Here is an 11596-nt window from a genome sequence, read left to right on the forward strand (position 1 = left end):
AATTCAGGTGTGATTGGAAAAAATGTGACTGTGGTTATCTTTCCCGTGTATTTCCCTCTCTTAACAGATCAAGCACGTGGAAACAGAGGAGTCACGTTTAAAAAACGAATTTCAGGACGCCAGAGACCAAAATGAACTCCTGGAGTTCCGGATCCTTGAACTTGAAGTAAGAGCAGCGAATTTAAACTCCTCCCAACAACCGCTCCACGGGCTCCGTAGTATGGCATCGTCTCCAACCTGTATGTGTTTCCATTGGACCTTGGATACAATTGGACGAAAATGTTTCATCTTAATGTTATTCAGGTTTTGGAAATGTATTATCAGTTTTAGCTATACTCCTAGATACAGTAGCTAATTAAAAAGACTTGCAGGCTGGTTTTACATGCCCATGGTCTCCAAGGTAGGCCATCTAGTAATAATGACATCTTATCACCATCCAGGAGCGGGAGAGGAGATCTCCAGGCATCAACTTCCACGACGTCCACTTCTGTGAAGGCGTCAGTCCACTGCAGGTGTACTGTGAGGCAGAGGGAGTCACAGTGAGTCTACATCTATCATAATAATAATGTCATATATAATATAGTTTGGTGAAGGCAGAAGTGAGTCTATATCCTTAATAATAATATCTTATGAAAGGTGCTAGGGGGTAGAGGTTAGGAGCTAGGGGCTAAGAGAGGTGTCTATGGCCCTCCAAATTCAAATGTTGACCTCAAAGCCAGTTCCACTGCCTTTTTTTCCATTGTTCCCCTCTAATCAGGGACTGGTTTAGACCTGAGACACCAGGTGGGTGATATTAATGATCAGGTAGAACAGACACCCAGCAGACTCCAGACCTCGTTGGGTCAGAGTTGAATAACCTTGGTCAAAGGGGGAGTGTTAAGGGGTTGATTTTGATTTTATTTGAAGTTTAACCTGATGTTCTTGTCTCTTCTCCCTGGCAGGACATCGTCATCACAGAGCTGATGAAAAAGCTAGATATACTGGGGGATAATGCCGTAAGTGTAGGTTCATTTCCTATCTACATGTATGTACATGTATGTCTGCCTGCAGTATGGTTCGCTCCAACATCACTGGACTCATTGCTCTGTCTGTCTCCTCTGTGTTGTACAGTAAGGGAAAAAAGTATTTGATCCCCTGCTGATTTTGTACGTTTGCCCACCGACAAAGACACGATCAGTCTATAATTTTAATGGTAGGTTTATTTGAACAGTGAGAGACAGAATAACAACAACAAAAATCCAGAAAAATGCATGTCAAAAATGTTATTAATTGATTTGCATTTTAATGAGGGAAATAAGTATTTGACCCCTCTGCAAAACATGACTTAGTACTTGGTGGCAAAACCCTTGTTGGCAATCACAGAGGTCAGACGTTTCTTGTAGTTGGCCACCAGGTTTGCACACATCTCAGGAGGGATTTTGTTCCACCTCTCTTTGCAGATCTTCTCCAAGTCATTAAGGTTTCGAGGCTGACGTTTGGCAACTCGAACCTTCAGCTCCCTCCACAGATTTTCTATGGGATTAAGGTCTGGAGACTGGCAAGGCCACTCCAGGACCTTAATGTGCTTCTTCTTGAGCCACTCCTTTGTTACCTTGGCCGTGTGTTTTGGGTCATTGTCATGCTGCAATACCCATCCACGACCCATGTTCAATGCCCTGGCTGAGGGAAGGAGGTTCTCACCCAAGATTTGACGGTACATGTCCTCGTCCATCATCCCTTTGATGCGGTGAAGTTGTCCTGTCCCCTTAGCAGAAAAACACCCCCAAAGCATAATGTTTCCACCTCCATGTTTGACGGTGGGGATGGTGTTCTTGGGGTCATAGGCAGCATTCCTCCTCCTCCAAACACGGCGAGTTGAGTTGATGCTAAAGAGCTCGATTTTGGTCTCATCTGACCACAACACTTTCACCCAGTTCTCCTCTGAATCATTCAGATGTTCATTGGCAAACTTCAGACGGCCCTGTATATGTGCTTTCTTGAGCAGGGGGACCTTGCGGGCACTGCAAGATTTCAGTCCTTCACGGCGTCGTGTGTTACCAATTGTTTTCTTGGTGACTATGGTCCCAGCTGCCTTGAGATCATTGACAAGATCCTCCCGTGTAGTTCTGGGCTGATTCCTCACTGTTCTCATGATCATTGCAACTCCACGAGGTGAGATCTTGTATGGAGCCCCAGGCCGAGGGAGATTGACAGGTATTTTGTGTTTCTTCCATTTGCGAATAATCGCACCAACTGTTGTCACCTTCTCACCAAGCTGCTTGGCGATGGTCTTGTAGCCCATTCCAGCCTTGTGTAGGTCTACAAACATTTACATAAAATGTAATGTAAATGTGTTGATGGATCTGCTGTTTGCCTGCAGTATGGTCCGCTCCAACATCACTGAACTCATTGCTCTGTCTGTCTCCTCTGTGTTGATGGATCTGCTGTTTGCTTGATACTGAGTGTCTGAGTGTTGTGTTTTCCCTATGTACCATGTACCACCCAGAACCTATCCAATGAGGAGCAAGTGGTTGCCATTCACGCCAGGACTGTCTTAACACTAGCAGAAAGGGTATTTTTTTATATATATATTTTTTATTAACTTACATTTCAAAAGGCTGTTGATCTTTGTTTGTTTGAATGCCGGCCTTGTCTTTGAATCCCTGTCGTAGGCTTTGCATCATTGAGTTAATGAGATAAAATAATGTTTTATCCCCAGCTGAATATCCTGCTTACTGTCTTCTCCTTTCAGTGGCTTGAGAATATAGAGGTCACCAAAACCGCTTTAGCACAGAAAAGGATGGACATTGAAAGTGAGAAGGTAAATGGCTGATCTGCATTTTTATTTGAACCCTTCTCATTTAGCATGCTGCTCAAGTTGTTTTGCATGGAAGTACGTGGTATATGGTATATGCTTAAAGTGCATTGGCAACTGGCGATATATTGTAGCCCGACCTACAGTGTTTAACAGACATCTTATATGAATTAACAAATGAATGAAAGAAAGAAATAATGAATGAATGAATTTACAAATGAATGAATGATTTTGTATGAATCTTTAGTAGGCGTTATCTGGATGACGAGGTTGTGTTCTGTGTGTTATCTGCAGCATGTGTTTAGTAAACAGAAAGGCTATCTGGATGAGGAGTTGGACTACAGGAAACAGTCCATGGCTCAGGCACACAAGGTGAGAGGCATTTCAAATGGACCCACATGTTCAAGGAAAAGCTTGCCTTTGTAAACTAACACTCTCACTCTGGATAAGAGCATCTGCTAAATGACTCAAATAGAAAATGGAAATATACAGTGAGTGGACAAAACATTAAGAACACCTTCCTAATATTGAGTTGCACCCCCTTTTTGCCCTCAGAACAGCCTCAATTCGTCGGGGCATGGACTGTACAAGGGGTGGAAAGCGTTCCACAGGGATGCTGGCCCATGTTGACTCCAATGCTTCCCATAGTTGTGCCAAGTTGGCTGGATGTCCTTTGGGTGGTGGACCATTCTTGATACACACGGGAAACTGTTAAGTGTGAAAAACCCAGCAGCGTTGCAGTTCTTGACTCAAACCAGCGCGCCTGGCACCTACTACCATACCCCGTTCAAAAGCACTTTAATCACCCTCTGAATGGCACACATACACAATCCATGTCTCAATTGTCTCAAGGCTTAAAAATCCTTCTTAAACCCGTCTCCTCCCCTTCATCTACACTGATTGAAGTGGATTTAACAAGTGACATCAATAAGGGGTCGTGGAAAGAGCAGGTTTTCTTAATGTTTTGTATAGTCAGTGTTATGCCCACAAACTACCTTTTCTCTCTCCCCTCCCTCTCTCCCCTCCCTTCCTCTCTCCCCTCCCTTCCTCTCTCCCCTCCCCTCCCTCTCTCCCCTCCCCTCCCCTCTCCCTCTCCTCTCCCTCCCCTCCCCTCTCCCTCCCTCCCCTCCCCTCTCCCTCCCTCCCTCTCTCCCTCCCTCCCTCTCTCCCCTCCCCTCCCTCCCTCTCTCCCCTCCCCTCCCCTCCCTCCTTCCTCTCTCCCCTCCCCTCCCTCCCTCCTTCCTCTCTCCCCTCCCCTCCCTCCCTCCTTCCTCTCTCCCCTCCCCTCCCTCCCTCCTTCCTCTCTCCCCTCCCCTCCCTCCCTCCTTCCTCTCTCCCCTCCCCTCCCTCCCTCCTCTCTCCCCTCCCCTCCCTCCCTCCTTCCTCTCTCCCCTCCCTCCCTCCTTCCTCTCTCCCCTCCCCTCCCTCCCTCCCTCTCTCCCCTCCCTCCCCTCCCTCCCCTCCCTCCCTCCCCTCTCTCCCCTCTCTCCCCTCCCCTCCCCTCCCTCCCTCCCTCCCCTCTCTCCCCTCTCTCCCCTCCCCTCCCCTCTCTCCCCTCCCCTCCCCTCCCTCCCTCCCCTCCCCTCCCTCCCTCCCTCTCTCCCCTCCCCTCCCTCCCTCCCTCTCTCCCTCCCTCCCTCCCTCCCTCCCTCCCCTCTCCTCTCTCCCCTCCCCTCCCTCCCTCCCTCTCTCCCTCCCTCCCTCCCTCCCTCCCTCTCTCCCTCCCTCCCTCCCTCTCTCCCCTCCCTCTCTCCCTCCTCTCCCCTTCTCCCCTCCCCTCCCTCCCTCCCTCTCTCCCTCCCTCCCTCCCTCCCTCCCTCTCTCCCTCCCTCCCTCCCTCTCTCCCCTCCCTCTCTCCCTCCTCTCCCCTTCTCCCCTCCCCTCCCTCCCTCCTCTCCCCCCTCCCTCCCTCCCCTCCCTCCCTCCCCTCCCTCTCTCCCCTCCCCTCCCCTCCCCTCCCCTCCCCTCCCCTCCCTCCCTCCCTCTCTCCCTCCCTCTCTCCCTCCCTCTCTCCCCTCCAGAGGATCTTGGAGCTAGAGGCGATGCTGTTTAACGCCCTGCAACAGGAGGCGGGGGCCAAGATGGCGGAGATGCTGTCGGACGATGAGCGGGAGAAACTGCGTCGGGCGGTGGAGCAGTGGAGGAGAGGGGTCATGACGGAGCTAAGAGAGAGGGACTCACAGATCCTCAGGGAGAGAATGGAGCTGCTACAGCACTCACAGCAGGTGAGAGGATGGAGCTGGTAGAGGATGGAGCTGGTAGAGGATGGAGCTGGTAGAGGATGGAGCTGGTAGAGGATGGAGCTGGTACAGGGAGAGGATGGAGCTGGTAGAGGATGGAGCTGGTAGAGGATGGAGCTGGTAGAGGATGGAGCTGGTACAGGGAGAGGATGGAGCTGGTAGAGGATGGAGCTGGTAGAGGATGGAGCTGGTACAGGGAGAGGATGGAGCTGGTAGAGGATGGAGCTGGTAGAGGATGGAGCTGGTAGAGGATGGAGCTGGTACAGGGAGAGGATGGAGCTGGTAGAGGATGGAGCTGGTACAGGGAGAGGATGGAGCTGGTAGAGGATGGAGCTGGTAGAGGATGGAGCTGGTAGAGGATGGAGCTGGTAGAGGATGGAGCTGGTAGAGGATGGAGCTGGTACAGGTAGAGGATGGAGCTGGTACAGGTAGAGGATGGAGCTGGTAGAGGATGGAGCTGGTACAGGTAGAGGATGGAGCTGGTAGAGGATGGAGCTGGTAGAGGATGGAGCTCAGCTATCCTACAGTACATTCCTCAGGGAGATCCTCCTTCCTCAGCCACCCTACAGTGCATTCCCCAGGGAGATCCTCCTTCCTCAGCTACCCTACAGTACATTCCCCAGGGAGATCCTCCTTCCTCAGCTACCCTACAGTACATTCCCCAGGGAGATCCTTCCTCAGCTACCCTACAGTACATTCCCCAGGGAGATCCTCCTTCCTCAGCTACCCTACAGTACATTCCCCAGGGAGATCCTCCTTCCTCAGCCACCCTACAGTACATTCCCCAGGGAGATCCTCCTTCCTCAGCTACCCTACAGTACATTCCCCAGGGAGATCCTTCCTCAGCTACCCTACAGTACATTCCCCAGGGAGATCCTTCCTCAGCTACCCTACAGTACATTCCCCAGGGAGATCATCCTTCCTCAGCTACCCTACAGTACATTCCCCAGGGAGATCATCCTTCCTCAGTTACCCTACAGTACATTCCCCAGGGAGATCCTTCCTCAGCTACCCTACAGTACATTCCCCAGGGAGATCCTTCCTCAGCTACCCTACAGTACATTCCCCAGGGAGATCATCCTTCCTCAGCTACCCTACAGTACATTCCCCAGGGAGATCATCCTTCCTCAGCTACCCTACAGTACATTCCCCAGGGAGATCCTCCTTCCTCAGCTACCCTACAGTACATTCCCCAGGGAGATCCTCCTTCCTCAGCTACCTTACAGTACATTCCCCAGGGAGATCCTCCTTCCTCAGCCACCCTACAGTACATTCCCCAGGGAGATCCTTCCTCAGCTACCCTACAATACATCAATATTAAACATTTACTCTGATCTGATTGAACTTATTGTCCACCTTATTGTTCATCCTGTTTTCATGTCCAGAGAATCAAAGAGCTGGAGGAATGGATAGCAGCACAGAGAAGACAGATAAAGGAACTAGAAGAAAAGGTAAACCCGGTCAAATGGTCCCTAGAAACCAGTGACACTGTGTTGTATTGCTCAGTTGAATTGAACTGTATTTAATAGATGCATTTATTCAGACTTGGAATATGAATGCTACAAATTGCTGTCTGTTCTCCATCTGGCAGAAATGACTCTCTCCTTTCTCTCCATTATCTTCTTTTCATTCCTTCAGTTTTTATTTTTATTTTTGTTTTTTTCTTTAGCCTTTATTCTTTGGTCATAGTTCTCCTGGGAAGCCAGCGCAAGTATGTCTTTTTTACCTAAATATCTCTGTTTCTTTAACCATTCAAATAATACATTAGTCTATACACTGTTGCGTCATATCATATTGTAATTTCAGTCCACAGGTTTCCAGATTGTCTTCTCCATTTTGTTCAAGAGGACACGATTTGGAATCCAAGCTGGCTCCCAGTGTCCTGAAAGTCTTTCCAAAGACTTCTCCTCACATGGGAAACCAGTCAACTACGCTGCAACACTGACTTTAAAGAGAATACTATGACCATGTTTTTTTTTTTTTGTAAGGACAGCAAAACTTTTACTTCAGTAACCTTTTAAACCTGACTGCTGTCCCTCTCTTGAAGTGATGATGATGTTGACGTCTCGATGGAAGACTTCCTCTCTATGGATGAAGACTTCAGTGGAATTGAAGAACTCCTCAAAATGGGAGTGTTTTGTGTTTTTTTTCCCTGCTGAGCAGGTGGTGCTCTGGTCGCTTCCCTTTGGAAGCATGAAGAAGAAGAAGAAGAAGAAGAGTTTGATTGATTGAAACAAACTGTAGTGAAGTCATCCGGTAGTCCTGCTCGGGGCTTAAACCTGGAACTTTGCTGTCAACCCAACACCTTAGCCAAGAGATTCCAAAACCTCTTGACGAGGTCACTAGGTGTTTAAGGTTAAACGGTGAATTGAGAAATGTTACCATAGTTCTTAATGTTCACACACCCCCCACTGAAGCTGAGCGTTTCCTAAAAATGGACACCATCCCACCGTTTACACCATCTGCCCACGCTGTTATCACCATCTGACCACGCTGTTATCACTATCTGACCACGCTGTTATTACACTCACAGGGAGCTAGCCTCAGCCACAGAAAGAGAGCTCATCCCCCGAACTTTTAAAAATGGTGAAAGCCTTCAATGATGCCGCCCATATTAAAACAGACTTTGTGGCTAGTGTACCCTCTATCTATCTCTATGGCCTCAGCCCTGCCTGTCTAGTCCAGACATGATGTGGGACTCATTAGCTCCTCAATCTCAGTGTTTGAAATTAAACCAGAAGCCAAACTGTGGTATTATTAGACATCATGTATTTTTTTTTATGTATTAAAAAGGCAAAGATTTTAAAATACATTTCTCAAAAGAGGAATAAATAAAATGCTAAATTAGATTTGTTTGTTGATGAAGAATGAAGGTGCTTTCAATGATTTTAGACTTTTTCCATTTGATCAGATTATGTAAGTCTGGTCTTCCCCCTTGGTGCTTGGGAGAGGGTGGGTTTGCTTCAGATGGGGACCTTGGTTAGTTCTGTTATATCCTGATGGAGAGGGTGGGTTTGCTTCAGATGGGGACCTTGGTTAGTTCTGTTATATCCTGATGGAGAGGGTGGGTTTGCTTCAGATGGGGACCTTGGTTAGTTCTGTTATATCCTGATGGAGAGGGTGGGTTTGCTTCAGATGGGGACCTTGGTTAGTTCTGTTATATCCTGATGGAGAGGGTGGGTTTGCTTCAGATGGGGACCTTGGTTAGTTCTGTTATATCCTGATGGAGAGGGTGGGTTTGCTTCAGATGGGGACCTTGGTTAGTTCTGTTATATCCTGATGGAGAGGGTGGGTTTGCTTCAGATGGGGACCTTGGTTAGTTCTGTTATATCCTGATGGAGAGGGTGGGTTTGCTTCAGATGGGGACCTTGGTTAGTTCTGTTATATCCTGATGGAGAGGGTGGGTTTGCTTCAGATGGGGACCTTGGTTAGTTCTGTTATATCCTGATGGAGAGGGTGGGTTTGCTTCAGATGGGGACCTTGGTTAGTTCTGTTATATCCTGATGGAGAGGGTGGGTTTGCTTCAGATGGGGACCTTGGTTAGTTCTGTTATATCCTGATGGAGAGGGTGGGTTTGCTTCAGATGGGGACCTTGGTTAGTTCTGTTATATCCTGATGGAGAGGGTGGGTTTGCTTCAGATGGGGACCTTGGTTAGTTCTGTTATATCCTGATGGAGAGGGTGGGTTTGCTTCAGATGGGGACCTTGGTTAGTTCTGTTACATCCTGATGGAGAGGGTGGGTTTGCTTCAGATGGGGACCTTGGTTAGTTCTGTTACATCCTGATGGAGAGGGTGGGTTTGCTTCAGATGGGGACCTTGGTTAGTTCTGTTATATCCTGATGGAGAGGGTGGGTTTGCTTCAGATGGGGACCTTGGTTAGTTCTGTTATATCCTGATGGAGAGGGTGGGTTTGCTTCAGATGGGGACCTTGGTTAGTTCTGTTATATCCTGATGGAGAGGGTGGGTTTGCTTCAGATGGGGACCTTGGTTAGTTCTGTTATATCCTGATGGAGAGGGTGGGTTTGCTTCAGATGGGGACCTTGGTTAGTTCTGTTATATCCTGATGGAGAGGGTGGGTTTGCTTCAGATGGGGACCTTGGTTAGTTCTGTTATATCCTGATGGAGAGGGTGGGTTTGCTTCAGATGGGGACCTTGGTTAGTTCTGTTATATCCTGATGGAGAGGGTGGGTTTGCTTCAGATGGGGACCTTGGTTAGTTCTGTTATATCCTGATGGAGAGGGTGGGTTTGCTTCAGATGGGGACCTTGGTTAGTTCTGTTATATCCTGATGGAGAGGGTGGGTTTGCTTCAGATGGGGACCTTGGTTAGTTCTGTTATATCCTGATGGAGAGGGTGGGTTTGCTTCAGATGGGGACCTTGGTTAGTTCTGTTATATCCTGATGGAGAGGGTGGGTTTGCTTCAGATGGGGACCTTGGTTAGTTCTGTTATATCCTGATGGAGAGGGTGGGTTTGCTTCAGATGGGGACCTTGGTTAGTTCTGTTATATCCTGATGGAGAGGGTGGGTTTGCTTCAGATGGGGACCTTGGTTAGTTCTGTTATATCCTGATGGAGAGGGTGGGTTTGCTTCAGATGGGGACCTTGGTTAGTTCTGTTATATCCTGATGGAGAGGGTGGGTTTGCTTCAGATGGGGACCTTGGTTAGTTCTGTTATATCCTGATGAGACAAATACCTCCCATTGAATCTTTATGACTCATGTTAAAGCAGATCAAGTACTAAAGATGTATTTTATGCATTATGTTGCCATTAAATGGGATCAAGCCCCGTTTCTACGGAATACTGCACCTTCATAACCAAGCACACACAAACACACCCACACGAACACAACACACGCACGCACGCACACACACACACACACACAGAAGACTTGAAGTGATAAACACTGGACATCACCAGCCATATCAGAATAATAGGAATAGATGACGTCTCATCTAAAACCAAACATTGAAAAGTCACCACCACAAACAGAGGCACAGGTAAGAAGAATATTATATGAATGCTTTATTATGACACATCTGGAAATTGATTATTATTATCAACCACCTGTTTAATATTGTTTTATCTTTTGATATCATTTTTATATGCAAGTGTTATTGTTGGTTGATTAAAGTTGAACGTGTAAAGTGAAGTGAGGCTCAGTTGTCTGTGCAGAATACCAACAGTAGAGGGCGCTACACTACAGAAAATGTTTGCCATAGACGGCTTTTCAATGCGTTTGTATGTGTAGACTATGGGGCCTACTCTGGGTCGTTCCAATCTGGTTTGCTAAGGGTGAGCTAAATGTATGCTGAACCCTAAAATACCTGAAATACTTGATATTTCGGCACAAAAGTGTAAAAGTTCTCCATGCCACTCTTGGATATGATTATTCGAAGGCTGTAAAGTTCAATCCATAACCAAACACAAAAGGGATTGATTTTGGATCGTACTACAGTTGTAGAAGAGCAGAAGCTTCAAGCTGGAATCCTTAATGGTGAAGCTGGGATATGATGTCATTGCACGCGCATTAGAACAGCAGAAAGTATACAGCGTTTTTTTTTTTACCATGTTGCCTGATGCTCCTCACCTCCGCTTCATCGACAAAACAATAACAACGGCGGTGGGGCGGGTATTGGAGCTGTTTCCCCTAGTTCAGATTCCATCTTTAACATTGGAGCTGTTTCCCCTAGTTCAGTTTTTATCTTTAACATTGGAGCTGTTTCCTCTAGTTCAGATTCCATCTTTAACATTGTCACTGTTTCCCCTAGTTCAGATTCCATCTTTAACAGGCAGTAGCTGCATAGTGGGATGAAATCCACAGCCCTAACAAAGCAAGTCCTCTCTAATATGAGAGAAGCCAGTGGGGAGGAGAGGGAGGGGGAGGAATGTCCTTGTGAAATGTAGGTCTCTGCCATAGGGCATCTCAGAGACATGCAGACTCTCTCAGCCACACTGTGACCTCACATGCCCTAATGTCTAAGACTAATACACAGTGGCCCCACAGCCATGCATGCTCTCCCTGATGTCTAAGACAAGGAAATATTTAAGCGGATCTGTGAAATGGAAGGCTGAAGACTCACTCCATGCTGCCTCTCAGAGACTAAAGCATCCTCAGGGTATGGTACACAGTAGGGTGTGTGTGTGTGTGTGTGTGTGTGTGTGTTGTGTCTACATGACTGACGGTCACCTTAGATGTTTGAGGAGAGTTAGTTTGTTTTACACGGGAATGCTAATTATCAAACAATGTTTGAATGTTGTATATCAGGGATGGGCAACTTTGATGGGGTTGGGGCCACAAAAATCTGAACTCGTCATGAGGGGCCGCAGTGGCTCGGGGGTCTGCGTACCCACATGCATACGGAGCTGGCCCATAGCCTTTTGGAGGCCCTAGGTGACATTTTGTTTGGGGCCCCCACCTTGTGAGCAAAACATTTTAGAGGCCCCCGTCTTGACAGTGAAGATAACAATTGTTTGTCTACATGCTGACCACACAGCTCGCGTTTATAAATGTTATTCAATCATTGCACCCACACTGCTCGTGCAGGTCAACAAGCGTCTGCGTA

The 11596-nt window shown here is 47.7% G+C and overlaps 1 pseudogene across 1 annotated transcript in view; it reads left to right on the forward strand.

Moving 5' to 3' along the window:
* LOC311119076 (janus kinase and microtubule-interacting protein 3-like) overlaps positions 1 to 7266 on the forward strand; it is a 49960-nt pseudogene extending 42694 nt beyond the window's left edge. The window contains exons 11-21 of the transcript in view: positions 68 to 166; positions 441 to 539; positions 942 to 1001; positions 2486 to 2551; positions 2732 to 2800; positions 3089 to 3166; positions 4816 to 5019; positions 6420 to 6485; positions 6704 to 6745; positions 6841 to 7043; positions 7198 to 7266. The product of the transcript in view is annotated as a janus kinase and microtubule-interacting protein 3-like (transcript). The remainder of the gene's footprint in view (positions 1 to 67; positions 167 to 440; positions 540 to 941; positions 1002 to 2485; positions 2552 to 2731; positions 2801 to 3088; positions 3167 to 4815; positions 5020 to 6419; positions 6486 to 6703; positions 6746 to 6840; positions 7044 to 7197) is intronic.
* The last annotated feature ends 4330 nt before the right edge of the window (positions 7267 to 11596 follow it).

The sequence above is a fragment of the Coregonus lavaretus genome, assembly GCF_964263955.1.
Source record: "Coregonus lavaretus genome assembly, contig: HAP1_SCAFFOLD_1518, whole genome shotgun sequence".
Classification (NCBI taxonomy): Eukaryota; Metazoa; Chordata; class Actinopteri; order Salmoniformes; family Salmonidae; genus Coregonus; species Coregonus lavaretus.